This window comes from Triplophysa rosa, linkage group LG17 (genome assembly GCF_024868665.1).
Source record: "Triplophysa rosa linkage group LG17, Trosa_1v2, whole genome shotgun sequence".
NCBI lineage: Eukaryota > Metazoa > Chordata > Actinopteri > Cypriniformes > Nemacheilidae > Triplophysa > Triplophysa rosa.
In genome coordinates this window covers 17556587-17575739 of record NC_079906.1, presented here as the reverse complement: position 1 = coordinate 17575739, position 19153 = coordinate 17556587, and the positions used below count along the sequence as shown (strand labels likewise).

Genomic DNA, 19153 nt, shown 5'->3' with positions numbered 1-19153 from the left:
ACGTTCGTCAGGGAGAGCCAGACACGGGAAACCACTGATGAAAGCACATTTATTGATAAGAAATATGGTGTCAATGTAACCAAATCAATTTCACATGAATTGGGTTTTGAAAGGGCAAATACATCAGGAGAAAAATACATGGAAAAACTGTATGTTAAACCAATGCACAGTTGGGAGATTCGTTGTGCTTGAATTCAGAGTTCAGCCCTTTTACACCAAAACATTATTTTTTTTTGCTTTAATACAAAATCAAAACCAGTATGCAGGGTATAATTTAAGCAGGGGCTCCGAAGAATATTTGAATACTTAAAATGCAATAAAAAATGCATGAACGTTGTTGTGTTAGATAACAAAATATCAAAGTGAGTGGCTTTTATTTTATTTTAGGCACACATTTTTAGGCAAATAATCACAAAGAGAATGTTGTGAAATTTTAAAACAAAATATTAAAAGTATTTGCATGCTTTTTGCATCTTGTGTCAAACATAGCTCCCTAATCTTATTTTTAATTTTCTACACTATTGTACTTCTGTTTCTGAATGATGACTGAACAACTTCATGTATACAGTATTTCACAATCTGTAGTATTCTGCTATGCAGAGAGTCCTGCCCAACCAAAAAAAAAAGAAAACAGAGAGACTTGGCCAGTCATTTATTTCTGCAATCTTAATATCATGCAGCTTCTCTCTTGAAAGTAATCAATTGATTACAGCCATATTTAAACTTTTGGGTAATTATTAATTGATTTTTTTCCCCATTAAGTTAAAAAGTGCCAAGTGTTTTATCTGTCGTGGCTTACTCATCTACCGAGGTAATGTTATTTTAACAATTGCATTATGGAAATTTTCTTAGAGGAAATGACTATTTGGTGGATGATTTAAATATTTGCTTTTCACCTGTATAATCAATGAATGTGGATGATATTATTACTGCCTTTGGCATGAATGAGGACACTTATCACTTTATAAGTACACTACGGTTTAAAACTTTAGGATCGCTTGACTGAAGTATTTTTATGATCTTAAAAATAATTCGATTTAAAGGCATTAGCTTATATATTTGATATTATTTTTCTAGATGATTTGGACATAAGAGCCCAGCATAGATAGGAACTATTTCAATAGTGTTTGAAAAGCATCTCAGGATAAGACCTGAAGAAACGGGCTGATAAAATGCCAATTCAGAAAATTCAAGACATGTTAGCTATACGTTGAAGACACCAAAATACAACATAGCTTTGATTTGTTTTAGTTTTCTTTAGTCACAAGTTCACAACATAATTCTCATCACACTATTGTTTTGATGTGTTTTTATTATTCAACAATAGAACAAATATTAACAAGGAATGAATACGTGATCCTAAACTTACTGTAGTGAACGGCAGTGTAGATCTGCGTGTGGCAAAATATATAGTCATATCAGAAACATGAAGTTAGTTAAGGACTAGCGTTACAGATGCCAGTTGGTTTGATTTTTTATTTTATAATGCCATTCATGCATTTGTAAGTGTGGCTTAAGTGTCGAAAGACTTTTTGGGCCAATGTGGCTCCCTTTCCATTTCATTAGCATGTAGAATGCCTCCTTATGCAAGACTTTTATAGTTCATGTAGCAGATAAAACAAGAGTGAAAGTGTTGGACGGGGGAAAAAAGCAGAGTGAGCGAGAGAGAAAGAGAGAGTAGAGAGAGTGTATTTGTATGCATGGGCATAGAGGCATTTTATGGCCTTATTTGTCTTTTTATGTCCTCTGTTCTTGGGAATGTGGCAGTACAACACTCTTAATGACCTGCAGAAATGAAGGAGAGAGAGAAGGGGAGAGAGAGAGAGAGAGAGAGAGAGAGAGAGAGCAGGATGAGGCTACAACAGCTTGGACTGCAGTAGTAAAACACTCTCGGATGTAAGAAAGACGTGATGTACTTAAACAAAGGCCTTGTGAGGAATTTAACACACACACATACAGTAGGTAGAGCACCACTGAGGACTGGATTTTTGTAATACTGGGATTATTTCTCTCATTAAAGAAAGATTGTGTCTCTCATATCTTTCCTTTTCAATGAGGCAAGCGAATGTTAAGAATGTATCACAAAAAGAGACGTTTTGTACATATCAATTACCTCCTTTGCTCAGTTAATCCTTCAGCTCACAGGGTCAAACTCTTTGAAAAAGTCAGTTGGCGAGGGACATATTTAAGACGTTTGTCTTACAATGTGAAATGCAAAAATAGGATTTGTGACTTTCTGCTCCAATAGACGCCATCAAATGCTGAATTTAAAGTGATAGTGCACCCAATAATACAATTCTGTCATCATTTACTCACCCTCTTGTCATTTCAAACCTGTATGACTTTCTTTCTTCCACAGAACACAAAAGAAGATCTTTTAAAGAATGTTGTTAACCGGCCCCCATTGACTTGCATTGGTTTGGTGTCCATACAATAGAAGTGAATGGGTGCCGGCGCTGTTCGGTGACCAGTTTTCTTCAAAATATCTTCTTTTTTGTTCTGCAGAAGAAAGAAAGTCATACAGATTTGAAATGACAAGAGGGTGAGTAAATGAACATTTTCATTTTTGGGTGGACTTTCACTTTAAGCTGTGGTTTGGTTTGATCAGTGCATTGGTGTGTGAGCCTGTCTTAAACGACGGATTTGATCAAGGGTGTGTTCAGACATTCTCAAATAAACACATATGGACAAACACGTTTCACTACAATTGACTCGCATGGTTTTGTTTTAACATTCAGACCCGTAATTCGACTGTCATGTTGAGCAGCAATCATCACATCTGTTTATTGGATCTTAAGTCATCAAAGTCCTCTAAGAGCGTTTTAAAGACAGAGAAGCATGGCAGTTTGTGACAGTTACACCTTTTGATGGATGATTATGCGTTGAAGCTTCTTCTACCGTCAGCTCGTCTGCTCGCTGTTGCCCATCTTGAATGGCGAGTTTGCATCAGCGAATTCACGCAAATTGAGAATGAAGTTGTTTTGAAGGCTGCACATCAAAATGCATTATCCACATATGAGCGTGAAACGCTCGGGCCATCTGAATATTTAAAAGAGATCAAATTCAGATCTGCACTTCGCGCTCTTTGCAGATCTGCGTTTATGCATCTGAATTATTTAGCCATGTAGCGTGTAACTTGTAGATACATGAACAGTACGAGCAGTGCAGTCTATTTGAATTGAAATTTCCATATTTAACGTAACCAGAATTGAATATTATGTGTATATGTTGATTTACATAAAATTAGAGACCTTCAGGGTCTTTTAAATACTTTGGTGATGCTAACATTACATGACTGGGCCCACGCAGAATCTACTCTACACCCACTCTGCAAAATGTTTAGTGATTAATAGTTAAGTTAGTATGCATTCTTGCACCTCTTGTGTGTTTCCTTATTAAACATTACGACATATTGATTAGGCTGTTAACTTTCAAAATCTGTATTAGTATTCTTCAGTTTGATGTTTTGTTTTCTGTTTTGTTCTGAAATCAGAGCAGAAAAAGCTTGAAAAAGTCGGCATATTCCATCTGGGCCTGGTTATGACTCAGATGACCTGCTGTCTAGACAACACTCCCATGTTTCTATCTCTTCTTTCATGCAACCTTGAGTCTGGTCGAGCTGGCAGAGAGCCCGTCAATCTCGATAGAGACCCGTCACGTGATTCGAGCCCACATCCTTGCGGAGGCTGCTGTTGTTTTGAATTCCAAGCGTCTGCTTCTCTCTAAATGTGGAGCCGGAGATAGAGATAAAGCAAGAGTTGTGGATCTGACAGCCTAGCAAGAGCACTTACTGCAACAAAGAGCTGAATCTTGTAGACAAGCAGACAGACAGAATCCAGCCTGAGGGCCTGACCAGCACTTCACTTCCTCTCTCTCTCTCTCTCTCTCTCTCTCTCTCTCTCTCTCTCTTTACATTTGGAAGTATTATATAGCCAGGATTTAAAACTACAGTATATAAACAATTTCATTCAAAAGTCTTTATTGAAATTCTGAGATTCAAATTTTAAACTAAACTTTTTTGCAAACATAATTTTAAGATAAAAAAAAAACAATTAATAAGTAAAAATATTTATTATGCATTATTTAGATTTTGCCATGTTTACTACTTTGTAGTCTTTTGCTTACCTTGATACACACTAGATGAATTTTGGAGCATTCTCAAATCTGATGGAATTACATGAATCAATTTATGCCACCACATTTGTATATTGGGATTTGGTCCCTTTTTGTATTAATACTAAGAAATTCAAACATTTTTCAGGTTAACGTGTTGTTTTTTTGCTGATAAAAGTGATACAGCTCACACTTTTGAATGACATTGTATTTATAATTATATAGATTTAGATTTAGTATACATTTTATAGAAATACAAATTTAATTCTAAGCACTGAAGCTCATAATGATGTTTGTAGAAAGTACAGGGGGAGAATGAAAGTCCTATATTAATATCCAGAAAATGAGGCTGTTATTTTAATGATTCACAGATTCACAGGGTGGTTGTAAGGTAATTGTTTTTTTGGTCACACTTTATTTTAATGTCCAATTCTCGGTATTAATAAACCTTTAACTATGACTTTTGCCTCAGTAAACTACTAATTTGTTGCTTATTAATAGTTAGTAAGGTAGTTGTTAGGTTTAGGTATTAGGTAGGATTAGGGAAGTAGAATATGGTCATGTTTAATATGTGCTTTATAAGTACTAATAAACAGCCAATATGCTAAACATAGGCATCTAATAAGCAACTAGTTAATAGTGAGAATTGGTCCCTAAATTTAGAGCGGAATATCCTGAATACTGCCTCAAAAAATCACTTTGTTTTGTTTGGAGCATTTTCGTATGAAACAAAGTCACATAAAATCCCACCAATCCCAATGTTAATGGCATATTAGAAGCATTTTATTTAGTCTTAGATTGAGCACAGGTCCTCTCTAGCATATCTGAGAGCAACAGGATACTTGAGTCGAACCGTTGAGTCGAACAACAGTTGAATCTGTTTTTGTACTGTACTCGTATACCATCATTTCCAATGTCTGTTTGCAGGATCAGCTTGATTTGTATGTTTGCAATGAACAGAATGTTGTGCATTGCAAACCAACCTAGAGGTTTTATAACCAGATTTTTCTCTCTCTCTCTTCCTGTTTTATGGCGCATAAAGTTTCCATAGGGAACAGCCTCAAGCGAAGCTGCTGAGCTTACCGTTGTTTAGTGCTACCGTTGTCCAATAAGGTCGGTTGACCGCACAGAATGATTGACGAGATCATATAAATCTATGACTAGTGGAAATGGCCTTTACAAATCCCTTGTCAATCTCTTTTTACACACATTGCCAGAGTAAATATCTGCTTTCTTGTATAATTTATATGGCTTGCTCTCTCTCACACCTCTCTCTGTTATGTGAGACGGTTGTTTTAGAGCAGACTCGGGGCAGCTGACGGCTGCTGTGTTGTTGTCCTTCATCTTTTCATCTTTGAGGTTTCCAGTTGTTCTAACGTGAGATGCAGACGCATCTCCTCCACGGGGACCGCGGTCTTCAGAGGCGCTCTGTAAAACTCCAGGGGACGGTTGCCCCAGCTGTGTGTGTGTGTACAGTATCATACAGCTTAGCCAGGTTGTGGTTTAAATGGGCACTTAAATATATTTTATTCTAAATATTTGTGTGTTGGACCATTGGACGTAGTGAAGCGTGAACCCGCGTATAATCTAAATGATGAGAAGCCTCCGTCATGGAATAAGGGTTGGGATGAAATTACATCTGTGAGTTTATGTTTCACATGATTGACAGACTTTAGACATATTTGATGTTGACATATACATTTTTTATATATATTTTAGAGGACATAAATGAACTTATTGAGTTATTAAAGACCAACTAAAGTGCCTTGAAGTGTAGCTTTGTTTGACATATTAACATAATCTCCAGTAAAACAAAGTTAGGATGGGACATATTCAGGGGCTCCTCCCCCTTTAAAAATGGCCAATAGAATTGAGTTTACCCCAGAGCCTAAAACTTGATGAAAGGCCTGAGAACAGAATGATGTCATATATATTCATTCGTTCTTATTTGTGGAAATGTTGGGAAGCGCTAGTTTCTCAATATCTTTAAGGTTAACATATTTATTTTGTATAAAAGTCCTGAAACTCCAGGTTAAATATAATTTTAGACGGCTTTCAGTTTGTAGAACTAAACCGGTGCACTTTTTTGTGTGTATTTTTTATTTTTAGAATGTACACTACCAGTCAAAAGTGAAATGTGTCTCATTGTCTTTAAAAAGGTTTTCATCTGAAGGTGTATGTTTAAATGTCTGAAATTAGTTTTATAGACAAAAATGTAATTGTGCACATACAATTACATTGTTTTCATTTTAAACTAATACAATTTTATTTAATAAAAAATGACTTTGAAATGGATGACTTGGACTAAATAATGAAAAAAGAGCAGCCGGTAAGAGCAAAGAATAGATGGGAACTCCTTTAATATTGTTTAAAAAGCATCTTGGGGTAAGATACCATTTCTGCAAATTCTAGGCAAAATTTGAAATGATAAATTTGCTAAATTATAACAATTTATTTATTTTTTGTTTAAATTTTTCAGTCGAAACACAATCTCAGAGTCCTCATAATCCTCATAGTTCCCATTTGACCGGTAGTGTATATTCATTACTTTTTTTAGGTACAGAGCACAATGAATTTCATGGTTGTTTATGTAACGTATTTCAGTGCTGTTGAGACTTTTGTATGAACTAATAAATTAGAAACATGAACCGTAACATCATTAAATTAAAATACATAGCCATAGTGAACTTTATGTCCCAAGAACAGTAAGACTTTAGCAATCTTTGGTGCGGCCGTACATAGTCAGCCACTACCGTTAGCATCCTCTAATCGAAAATCCTGAAAATCTAAAAACCCAGATTGAAAAAAACCTCACCTCTGCTCATCTGGTTCTGGAATTGACTGAGCACTTTAAAATGTGATTTGAGTTGACTGGTTAGCTGTGAAGGGTGAACGTTAAGCAGTCAAACAGGGTCCTGTCTCTGGGTTGACGGAGTGCAGGTTTATGGATGTAGTCAGAGGGTGCGAGGTAAGCATTTTTACCTCAACCTTTTATCCTCCGTCACCAGTGGCTAGTACATATTTGAGCGAGTTTAATAATAGCTCCTCAAATAGAAGGTGGAGTGAAATGTGTGTGTTTGTGATTACTGGCTCTGTAATGGCCATCTTAAAGTTGCACCTTTGGGCTGTGGGTTGAAGCAGTGTTAGATTTCTCATGTTTCATCAGTACAAGGCAACAGTGCAAGAAGCAGCTGAAGGCGAAATGAAATTATCTTAATAAATCTGAAAAACAGACGTTTAGTTGACAAAGATGAATTATTTATTTTATCATATCAAAAAGTGGGTTTTAAGTTTGCTATTTGGCACCATGACGGTGGTTATGTTAGAGTGCTACGATGAAAGTTATAGATCGCAAGCGTTTAAGATTTTTAATGGCAAACATAAATCAAAATTCCCAGTTGACTGTGTCAGCTGCGCAAGTATTCCATCTAGAATAACCAGGACCTCAGCGGGACGTCTGTCATATACAAACTTCTTACATGTTTGTTTTATTCATTTTGCCAATTTTTAAAATACCGCTTTGAACATTTTAGCTCCGTTTAATCATGTTAAAATCAATTGTACTGGTTTTTGCATATTTTTTGCCAAAATCTACACAGAAAAGAAGGCAAAATATCTGCAGATTTTGTCAGAGCCTGGGAAAAACTTCAAATCGCTCTAGAATAATTGGATCCCAGAGTGTCATGAAACATGTGGACCACATATTCATACACATTCATTGCTCTCTGTGTGAACGGGGCGGCTTCGTGGGCCCTTTAGACTGAAAAATGGGAAAAAGGGGATGGCTGGCTGTGAGGAAGAGGAAAGGGGGAGGAAGAGAAGAGGTAAGCCATGTAGAAGCCACAGCCAAATGTTTGAGGGGGGAGGTCATTTTTTGTTGTTCTAATGGTGACTGAACCCCTGCAGACAGAAGAACAGTAGGGGACCTTGTTCAGGAGCCTGTTAGCAGGAATAAAGGATGGAAAGCTCCTCGGATGGACGCATCCGTGGCCTCCGCACGTTTCTCTCTCTCGCCTTCTCTTTCTTTACGCCCAGGTTTATCTTTGTGTTTGTACACCCCGTGCCAAGATTGAATCAATAACAGATCTGCGTTGCGTGAAGAGAGAAGGTCAAAGTCGGACCGCAGAGATGAAGGGAGGGCGGAGAAGAAACGGGGAGGTGTATGAGACGAAGAGGGGGCAGAATCCATGAGCTGTGAAACAGTGATGGATAATCGCATGAAATCTGGTTGTTTATGGACTGCAAAGCAGAAATCAAGCCCAGATCCATCACATGCAGAATCTGTTATATAGCGTTCTCTCCGTCTTTCATTTACACTGCTGTTTACTTGTCAATTTTTTTGTGAATGCCTGTCCAAAAGGTTTAGTAATTTGAAGAGCTCTCCACCAGCTGCCAGATATTGTCCTCTGAAGAGCTCGCCAGACTTTCCCTATTTGTCAATGACTCTATTATATGAGCTCTCACAAACACTGGCTGTAAATTCTATCATCAGTCTCTCTCAAATGAGTGTTTTTTTTGTTTGGGTGAAATATGATATCTTTTTTCTTGGTGAGCACCTGGTGTATGGTCCATTAGAATGTTGCTCTTGAACTGGTTGTTCTTTAAAAACTTGGGTGTATATGAAACCTCATAAATACATATTTTACATGTACCATCAGCAGTCAGTTCTCTGCGCCGCCGCCTCTTGAGTACGCCCAAACCCTCGACACATCCTCGCTCCCCTCTTTCGCGCTCTTATCTGAAGATGACGTTTCCAAGGTCATTTCTTCTAACCACCCGACTACCTGCCCGCTAGATCCCCACCCATCTCCTCCAGGCCATCTCTCCAGTGGTTGCTCCTGCTCTGACCCACATTATCAACTCGTCTCTCACCACTGGTACGTTTCCCACAGTCTTCAAAGAGGCACGTAATACCCCGCTACTGAAGACACCCACTCTTAATCCTGCACTGTTAGATAACTGCAGACCGGTATCTCTCCTCCCCTTCATTGCCAAAACTCTTGAGCGTGTTGTATTTAACCAGCTCTTCTCTTTTCTCATGCAGAACAACCTCCTGGACAGCAACCAGTCTGGTTTCAAGAGCGGTCTATCTACCAAGACTGCGCTTGCTCTCTGTCATTGAAGCCCTGAGACTGGCAAAAGCAGCCTCTAATCATCTGTACTCATTCTAATGGTTCTATCTTCTGCCTTTGACACCGTTACCCACCACTTCCTCCTGTCGACCCCCAATGCTGTGGGTGTCTCTGGAATGGTTTAGAGCAAGGCTATTGAATTAGTTTGTCATGGGGGCCAGTTCATGAAAAGCATCCCAAATGAGGGGCCGGAGAGATATGGCTTGCAATACGAGGGATGACACGACAACAATATGAAATCCGTTTTATTTTTTCCCAAATTCTGTTTTTTCTGTTTAAATTTTTCTGGATTCTGTGTTTTCCGTCCTTTACTATACAATATATTTGCCCACATGAAAAAATACTTCAGTATACTACAGTATTCACTTATAAACTATATTAAAAAACCTGCAGTAGATACGTTGAACCGTACAGGGAAAAATAAAAATAGAAAAAAATGTTTTTTAGTCTACTTAAATGTAAGTAATATTTTTTATAATAAGTTTCTAATTTTGTATAATTTTACTAGCACATTTACTTTAGTTTACCAGGGCTTTAGTTTACTAAAGTAAATAATATACTCAGTGATTGAACTATAAAAAAAATCAAGAGGGATGGTGTGGTAAAATGTGGGTGTGTTGTAACTTGTTCAAGTTAACCAGACTTTTATTTTGACGGGTCGCCGCAAAGGGTGTTTAGTTTGACAGTTTTTTTCTCACATGAAACAGGGAAACAGGTCATGTGCATGCGTTCTCTTATAGCTCCAACAGCACATGCAAAACAATTGCAGATTACATATTTACACACCATCTGAATATTTCTAAAGTTACTCATGCACAATTTGAATTGTGTTAGCTGTTCGGTGCTACTTTTTGAAACAATACATTTGCCATATTCTGTGCCATTCTGCGTTATACAGCAACATATGCCTGGATTCCGCGATTCAATCATAGGGTCCTAAGTTAACTATGGGAGTCCGTATGTTGTATTTTTGCCCCATAAGACACCCAAAGTTTTTTTCTACATTTAAATGTGCTGATGTTGTATTTTAAACTGCACAACAAAAACATTGGTGCATTGTAAGACGCCTAAGCAGGCTTTTCTACATTCAAACATGTTCATGTGTTGTATTTTAAAACTGCATAACAAAAAAAGAGAAATTCAGTGAAACAATATTAACCTACAGAGACGCTGTTCTCCAACGCGCTGTTCTCCGCCCTTGCCTCTGTATTTTTGAAATGGTGGTCCTATTCGTGCTAGCAAAATGTCAGAAATGAAACTAATAAAAGTTAGTCCGTCATCGTCCTGTTTACCGCGTCTCACAGGAGAGACGGCTTGCGAGTCGCGCCTCTTGCCTAATGTCACGTGACTCCTGCTCTGTGCTGCTGCAGCTCGTGCTGAATGGAACAGACGCGCGTCAGTCCATTCCCGACTGAACTAAATTTATAGATTCTTTTTCACACTGTGCTACTTGAAGGGCCGGAACAAATTACATCGAGGGCCGGGTTCGGCCCGCGGGCCGCCAATTGAGTAGCCCGGGTTTAGAGTATCCTGGAGAGGTGAGGTCTCTGAGTCCCAACATCTCAATACAGGGGTGCCTCATGGCGGAGTGCTTGGACCGTTGCTCTTTTCCATATACATGACATCCCTAGGTTCTGTCATTCGGAAACATGGCTTTTCCTATCACTGCTATGCGGATGATACACAACTCCACCTGTCATTTCAGCCTGACGATCCGACTGTTTCTGCACGCATTTCAGCATGCCTGAGTGACAATACGCTCTGGATGAAGGACCATCACCTGCAGCTGAACCTTGCAAAAACAGAACTGCTTGTAATCCCGGCCGACACAAAGATTCATCACAACCTCTCCATTCAACTAGGCTCATCAACCATCACACCTTCCAGAATGGCCAGAAACCTGGGAGTGGTAATCGATGATCAGCTAAACTTCACAGATCACGTTGCCAGCACCACCCGGTCCTATAGATTTATCCTCTACAACATTAGCAAAATTAGACCTTTCCTGTCCGAGCATGCTACACAAGTCCTAGTCCAGGCTCTTGTCCTGTCCAGATTGGACTATTGCAATGCGCTACTGGCTGGACACTCAGCTTGCACAACCAAACCTCTATAGATGATCCAGAATGCTGCGGCAAGCGTGGTCTTCAATGAACCGAAGAGAGCACACGTCACTCCTCTCTTCAGTAAATTACATTGGCTCCCTATAGTCGCTTGCATCAAATTCAAAGCTCTGCTCTTGGCCTACAAGACCACCACTGGTTCGGCACCGCCATATCTTCATTCGCTAATACAGACTTATTTACCCGCCAGATCCCTACGCTCTGCAAATGAACGACGTCTTGTGGTGCTATCCCAAAAAGGGAAAAAATCACTCTCACGTACCTTCTCTGGATCTGTTCCACATTGGTGGAATGATCTGCCCGCTGCTACAAGATCAGCAGATTCTGTGGCCATCTTTACGAATCGGCTGAAAATACATCTCTTCCGTCAGCACCTGACCGATTAGTTCTGATTTCTATTTCGTTTCTACTCTTTCTATCCTAAAAAAAAAAATAGCTTTGTATATTGTGGTAGGCTATATGAAACCAGTTCTACTGCACTTATACATTTCGTTGTCCTTATGTTGTTCCAATTGCTTCTTTTGTTTACCTCATTTGTAAGTCGCTTTGGATAAAAGCGTCTGCTAAATGACTAAATGTAAATGTTATATATTTAAGCCATAGTAATATAAGCATACACACAAAAATATAAATATAAGTAGTAACATTGTTTTTTGCTTTGCTTACTTTGCATAGCTCAGGAAAGGTTCTTCCTTTCTTCAGGAGGATTCATGACAGCCTCTTATCTTCAAATGCCTTTGCCAACTATAGTTTCTCCCCAAAAAATGTGTTTACCAGGAAAAATCCTGCAGACAATTTGCTTTAGAACAGAACTGCTGAATGCAATTTGCTAATTTTTAATCAAAAACTTTTTAGATTTAAAGCACTTCATTATCAGCCCTGCACCTAGCCATTTGAGATGTATGTCTTCCCACGGTGCTTTGAGGAGTGATGCTCACACAGTGAACGGTGCAAATATTTTGGGGTAGAGCTGTGTTGTGAGTAACAGGTTTCACATAAAAAAACAATAAAACTCTTTGGTGGCAAATTGCATTACTGTTTGTCTGTTTGGTTGCTTGACAATCAAAGAAAGGTATGTAATTTATAATGCGGTGTGAAAATATCTCAGAATATTGCTTTTGCTACACCCATATACAATATTATAGTAACTCATGAGATGTGACAGCGTCATTCAAGCATATGATAAGCAAGGCTTCATGGAATCCTCCATAATGTGGTTAAAATGTAACCAGAGCATATTTTGGTTTTGTATTTTTTTACGTTACATTTATGCATTTGGCCAAATGCTTTTATCTAAAGCGGCTTATAGTGCATTTTAAGGTATATCAGTATGTGTGTTCCCAAGGCATAGAACCCATGCACAGGCAAGACACATAATGCATAATTTCTCTATATTTTCACTGTCTATAGAATTGAAAAAAAAAGTAAAAAAACAGCAAGTATATACTAATTTATAAAAAGTCAATAATGCATAAAATGCAATGTACTGTATGTATTACACAGCTAATGTTATGTCCATATGAATTGTTTACAGTAAGCCTAACTTCATTTCACCGCTGGGGTTTGACCTCTGGTCTCTCAGAGCACCAGGGGCCAGCGATCTCTCTCTTTGTGCCAAATGGAACCTGTCTTTTCCATTCACACCTAACAGTGTGAATGCTGTCTCTTAACAAATCTGACTCTGGATAGGGCCACGGATAAGTCGTGACCTCCGCTTGACTGCGGGGAGGTTATTTTACATTAGATTGAAAATAAAGAGTTTGATGTGACCTCGTTTTATCGAGACTGCCTTTTATCGAGACCAATGGGCCCTTCAGGAGACAATACTACTGCTTTATTGCATATTGAGACTCCCATACCAGCAGCAGAGGAATCATCTTGCTGATATGGAGAACCGTAATAAAGCGCGAATGGAGTGAAAAGAGAGGGAGAAAATAGAACAGACTTCAATAGTACAGCAGAATATTGTTTTCTTGAGGCTGTAATAAGATCAAAGTGAACGGTAGGCACGTTCAAGCCAGCTTGGATGGAGAGGTCATAAATACGGCCAGCAGGTACAGATGGCTTTCAGTCATCTCACCGCAAACTCTTCGTCGGCTGAGATTCCTTCTTCATCTTCCTGAAACAGTAAAATGATCCTCATTGTAATGCAAGGTTTGCTTAGTCAAAGATAATATTTATTTTTTGAAATTGAAATGGCTCACACCTTGAGGGCTTAACTCCGTTTCAATATTTTGGAAGTGCTTTGTGAGCTGTTTGTTATGCAGAGGTCGGCAGATGGATCTGGTTAGGAGAGGGGGATTTATTGACACGGTTTTATCTCCCAGCGTGGGTTCGTATCTTTCACTTAACTCTGCCAGGTTTAAGCAGGGCCGGGGCCCGTCTGCCCTTTTCCGTTGCTGTTGGTCTTGAACGCACGGATCCTAAAATCTCACAAGGGTTTGAGCTGTCAGCTTTGGGTCAGAAGGGCTGATGGGGTAGAGTTATGATATCAATGCTGAAAAAAAGTGATGATAGAAGAGATCACAAGAGAGATTATAACCTGAAGTTCCACATAAACGGACAATGTGGCTATACTGTAATATGGTTTATGCTTCTTTCAGGCAATTCCCAGTGAAATATTTGTATTCCTCTTTTTTATCCATAGGCTCACACCTGGCTAGAAAAGTGAAGACAAGAATGGAAAAACAAGCATGCTTCTTAGAGCTTTTAGGGCTTCATGATATGTTAAAAAGACACCTTCCTGACTGTGTAATTGCCTTCCACCAAATTTAGGGCTCAGGAAAGGGGAAAAAGAGGGAGAATGGAGAAATACAAATGATGCAGCATTCCACTCCAAAAGAAAAAAAATTCATGTAAAGTGAGTTACTCACCCTACAAAAGCAACCAAGCTTGAAATTCACTTTGAGGGGAAACTTAATTTGTTGTAGATGGGTGAGAAACATATTTAGGCATGGTGGAAAGAGAGAGAAAGAGACAAAAATATGAAAATGCATTGATGGAGGGGAAAATGTTATGGATGATTATGTATATTCTGTTTTGATATATCATGATTAAAGTTTCCAAATGTTTGTTAGTTAATAACTCATGGAGGAACACAATTCAGATTATTTATAATAACAATGTCTAAATGAGAGTTCATGATCATTTTCTGAGGCAGCACAAGAATTATAAAATAGTCTGTTGAGAAATGAAATATAACAATTGTCAACATTTCTATTCTAGGCAGAACATCAGATGTTTAAGAGCTGGTTCACATGACACTGACAAAAAAACCTTACAAATTACATTTAAAAATGTATTTTAAAATAACTTTGCCAGAAAAGTCCCACTGAATTTTACAACCATTGAGATTTGGCGTTTGTTGGGACTCTAGCCTTAACACATCATAATTATGATTTCTAAACTTGTACTAGCTTGTTAATCGGCGTCACACCGCGTTGAATGTTGCGCCATCTTGGGAGGATGGCTGCTAGTGCGTTCAATGCAGTGTTTTGTTTTTCTTGTTTGATTAGGAAATATAACTATGGTAGGTCGATCTTGCTGTGTTAAAAACGGCAATAGCATTACGCAGAGTCATCCGGGAAAAGCCCATGGTTCTTTCACTTTCGATTTCTCCATATGTCAAACAAAACAAGTAACGGTACATATCAAAACAATAATAGCAGTGGAGTATTAACATCCCAAAATGGCGGCGCCACTGCAACTTGCAACATAGGAAGCGATGTCCGCATTACATTCTCTATACTTTAAATAGGAACTTTCCCAGGAGGATTTATTTCAGATGGTCTTTTTTAGATCATTAGTGTATGTCTTTTGATTCCTAACACAAGATGTTTCTGTTACCTGCTCAACCGACAGGATGACAAAGGTGAATTTGGATGAGTGTTTTTCTGCTTGTTTCTTCTCTAATTATGGTTCTGGAGGTCGTAACACTGTGTGTATTGGTGTATTTAATTTGGCTTGGATCAATAAGGACTCCGCATTACCAACAGAGCTGAGGTGGAGGATTTCTGTCAGCATATAGGGAAATGGTGGTATTTCTCTTCTTAGTTAAAATGGGCAGCTGTGGATGATAATTCTCATGTGAGTTTACAATCTTCAAGTTGATTTGATAAAAGATTTCCCAATGATTTAAAGTAAGAACATGTGTGACATTGTGTAACGGCGAGGCCTGAAAATAATATTGTTGACCAAGTGTTAGACTATACAGTTTTGTGTAGTGGGCTTGGCTATACACTGATGGAAGACAATACAAATCATCACAGAAATACTAATGGATTTAATGATTTTAACGGGAATTGTATTGGTTTTAATTGACATTATAATGATCTGCAATACACTACATAAATAATTTTTTTAATGGTTTAGTAGTAAACATTTGATAGTTTATAATGACATTTGTATTGAAAGCCATTAGAATTTCTGATTTATTTTTGTCCTGATTGGCTGTGCAACCTTGTGCAATGTTTTTGCTTATATGGAAACTCTTTCAAAGATTCAATGACACCAACTTCACAAACCTTTTAAGTAATTAGTTTAAATGTATAGGTTATTTACATGATTTATGGGCTGTTTTCATATTAATAACATTTTAAAGGTTTATGAGTGACATTTTAAGATTTGACTTCTTGTTTGAAGTCACGTTTTTCAATGTAATTGTGCTGTTACAGATCTCTGAGTCATTTCTCTTTGACACCTGTCAATCAACTAGCAGCTGTCATCGTTCAAAGAGCTGTCAGAAATCAGCATCAGTAGAACCAGCAAATCTGCTGAACTACTGACATAACCACTGATAACGTCCACAGAGCTGTGACATTTGGCTGCGCAGTATAAGGGGGGTCCTGTGTGTTCAAACTGTGCTGCAGAATAAATTAGATTTTTCTAAAATGTAGAGCCATGAAAAGACTATTGTGCCAGCAAATCGCAGCACAGTGGTTTGTAAAGTATGTGTGTGGAGCTTTACTCAGCAGAGTTTTTAAAGATTTAACATGATCTTTTACTCACCCTATGCTGTTTGAAATCTTTAGCATTTTGAGGGGTTTTAACCAATTCAAGCCCTATAGTCAAAGTAGCTCTGCATATTAAGCTGGAATGAAAGAAAGTATTTAAACATAATACATTTTTATTTTAGGGTTGACTTCTTTAAAGGGCTAAATCGCCCCAAAATAGGGAGGAGTGGTTCACACAGAACACATCTTCGCGTCTAAAAACGCATGACACAATGCTCAGGAATGGTGCTCGTGGCACTCTTTCGATAACAGAAATTGCCATATGCCAAGTTGCTATTGTAAACAAAAGCTTACGACACTTGTCCCACCTTCGGGGTCTTCTGATTGGTCAACTGCTGTGGAACTGACATTGATGTGCTGCACTGTGTAAAAATTGTAATTATTTCAACTTGACACAGCGTATTAAAACCATAGCGCTTATGTGAGAGATGCTGCAAATGGCGCGAGACGCAGTTAAACACATCCGCCTAGAGCGTGTTTACATAGAAAAACTGTATAAAAGTAGTTCAGCAGAATAGAAAAACATCTTGTGTATAAAATGCACAAAAAACAACACAAATTGATTTATTTATATTTCGCAGTACTCGACACCTAAAAAAGCTTCTGACCTCTCCAACTCATATTACGTGGGAATAGGTTTATTCCTTGCATAATTTACATTTCTGCATTAAGAAGACGAGCATTTAACAGTCCATGCATTACAAATTAAGCAATATCAATCACCAAAGCATTTAACGTTATCTTAATAAAAAAGTTGGTTTTAACTAAGCTGAGAGGTATCTTTCGTGATTTCCTCAGAGAAAACTCTTCCGCAACGTAATCCAAATCCAGCTCTCACAAGACTGCATTCAGTGGCCATAAAGACAGCAAACTGAGATGTCTTTGACACATTTCTGTGGTTTTAAACTCATTTTGCCTTCTACTGTCGTGTACACGTGACTTCTGCACGCTTATATTACGCAGTGTTTTTTTACTCCCTCTGAGCAGCGCGGCAATGCATTAGGATTATTTATTTGATTTATTCGCTACGGTTAATACTTCACAACTGCAAAAAGAATCCCTTTTATTCCACAGTATTCAGCACTTCTTTATTGATAAAATAAAATAAATGAAAAATGTACACATATTAAATCTGCCAGGGCCCCTGTGCCCTGGACACGTTAATCCGTCCCTGCGTTTGGTAACCAGCGTTCTTCAAAATATCTTTTGTGTTCCGCAAAAGAAAGAAAGCATAGGTTTGGAATGAGATGAGGGTAAATGATGAAATCATTTCCATTTAAGGGTGAACGATCCTTTCCAGATTTTCAATGTCTGATGTGCTGTGCAGATTGTAGTACGCGTCGATGGTAGTTTGTAGACCTGGTGTTGTGAGTGACAGGGTGTACGCATGTGTAAGATATCAAAATATTGTAAAATTGCAAAGTCTTCTCTGTGTACGTGTGTGTGTGTTTAGATGTCATGTTTTCCTGTAGCTCAGTTGGTAGAGCATGGCGCTGGCATTGCCAAGGTCATGAATCTCAGGGAGCACACACACTAATAAATGTATACTTTGAATGCACTTTAAGTCATTCTGGGTAACAGTGTCTGCCAATTGCATAAATGTAAATGTGTGTCAGTGCTCCAGAGGTGTGCAGCAGGCAGTGTGTGTACTGAAGTGAAGTATCCCTGCATCTGGAGCCACCCATCCTGGGCACACTCCATCAGTTTTGCCCTTCCAGTTTCTGCCCTCGTCCCAGCCCGGCCCGCCTCACACAGCGACTGCAGAACGCTGATAACACACACCTCCAGCTGTGCGCTTCAGCCTCTTACACACCACAGATTCTCACAGATTCTCACACACCGCTAACCATGCGCAACTGTTCCACCCACCAATGCACAAGCGAGGACACAAACCCATGCACAGAAACTTGAACGTGTTTTTCTGTGCCCACACTCCTCCTTTTGTGCAAACGTTCCTTTTCTTCCACTGTTTTCAGTCCCCAAAGCAACCTTCTCCTTTATAGTGTCCTGGACAAAAAAAGGCCCACGGTCCCTCAGCTTTGTGCTTTCTTCTTGTTCCTTCCCGCCCCAATCAACAATCCACCTCGTACCCGGGTTAAACTCTAGAGAGAGAAAAAGGAAAGATGAATACACAGGTCTCTCTCTCTCTCTCTCTCTCTCTCGGAGGATGCAGTGTGTCTGGGGTGCCGTAAGGTGCATATTGTGATATAGTGACTCCATTCAGTCAGTCGATTGCTTTTAACGCCGGTCTACCCGGGCCGAAGGAATTGAAAGGGACGCTGGTCTGCTTTTCATTACAGCCAGACCCGGTCTGGAGGGACTCACGAGAGAGGACATCGGCCGAGGCGGCCTGACCATACACTCACGCAATGGGTTCTGGGAGAATGAGAAAGGGGGGCTGGGGGAGGGAAGGTTATTCACATTGATGTCGGGAGCAGGCACCTGGTCTGGCGGGCAGGTGGGCTTTCATACTTCATTTGTTCTCGCTTGTTTTCACATGGTCACTTGTTATTTATCACACTCTGTTGTGAAAGAACTGGAATATTGTTTTTCTCTCCGCGAACTGCATTAATCTAGCACATTTTCTCTGCTTTTATAGATGGTGCTGTATCAGCAAGGCGGTTTCTGTAGAACGGGTCCAATAAACCACAGTAACATTCGTCCCTGTTTGGCATGTGCGGTTCATAAACATTTATCTTCTGTTTTGTTTGCATTCAGGTTTACGTAAAAATGTCTGATGGTTGGAGATTTACGACAATGCAATGCAAAGGTG

At 39.0% G+C, this 19153-nt stretch overlaps 1 protein-coding gene across 2 annotated transcripts in view; it reads left to right on the top strand.

Annotated features, from left to right (window-relative positions):
* agbl4 (AGBL carboxypeptidase 4) overlaps window positions 1-19153 on the top strand; it is a 287406-nt gene that overhangs the window by 151523 nt on the left and 116730 nt on the right. The gene's annotated exons all lie outside the window — the stretch shown is intronic.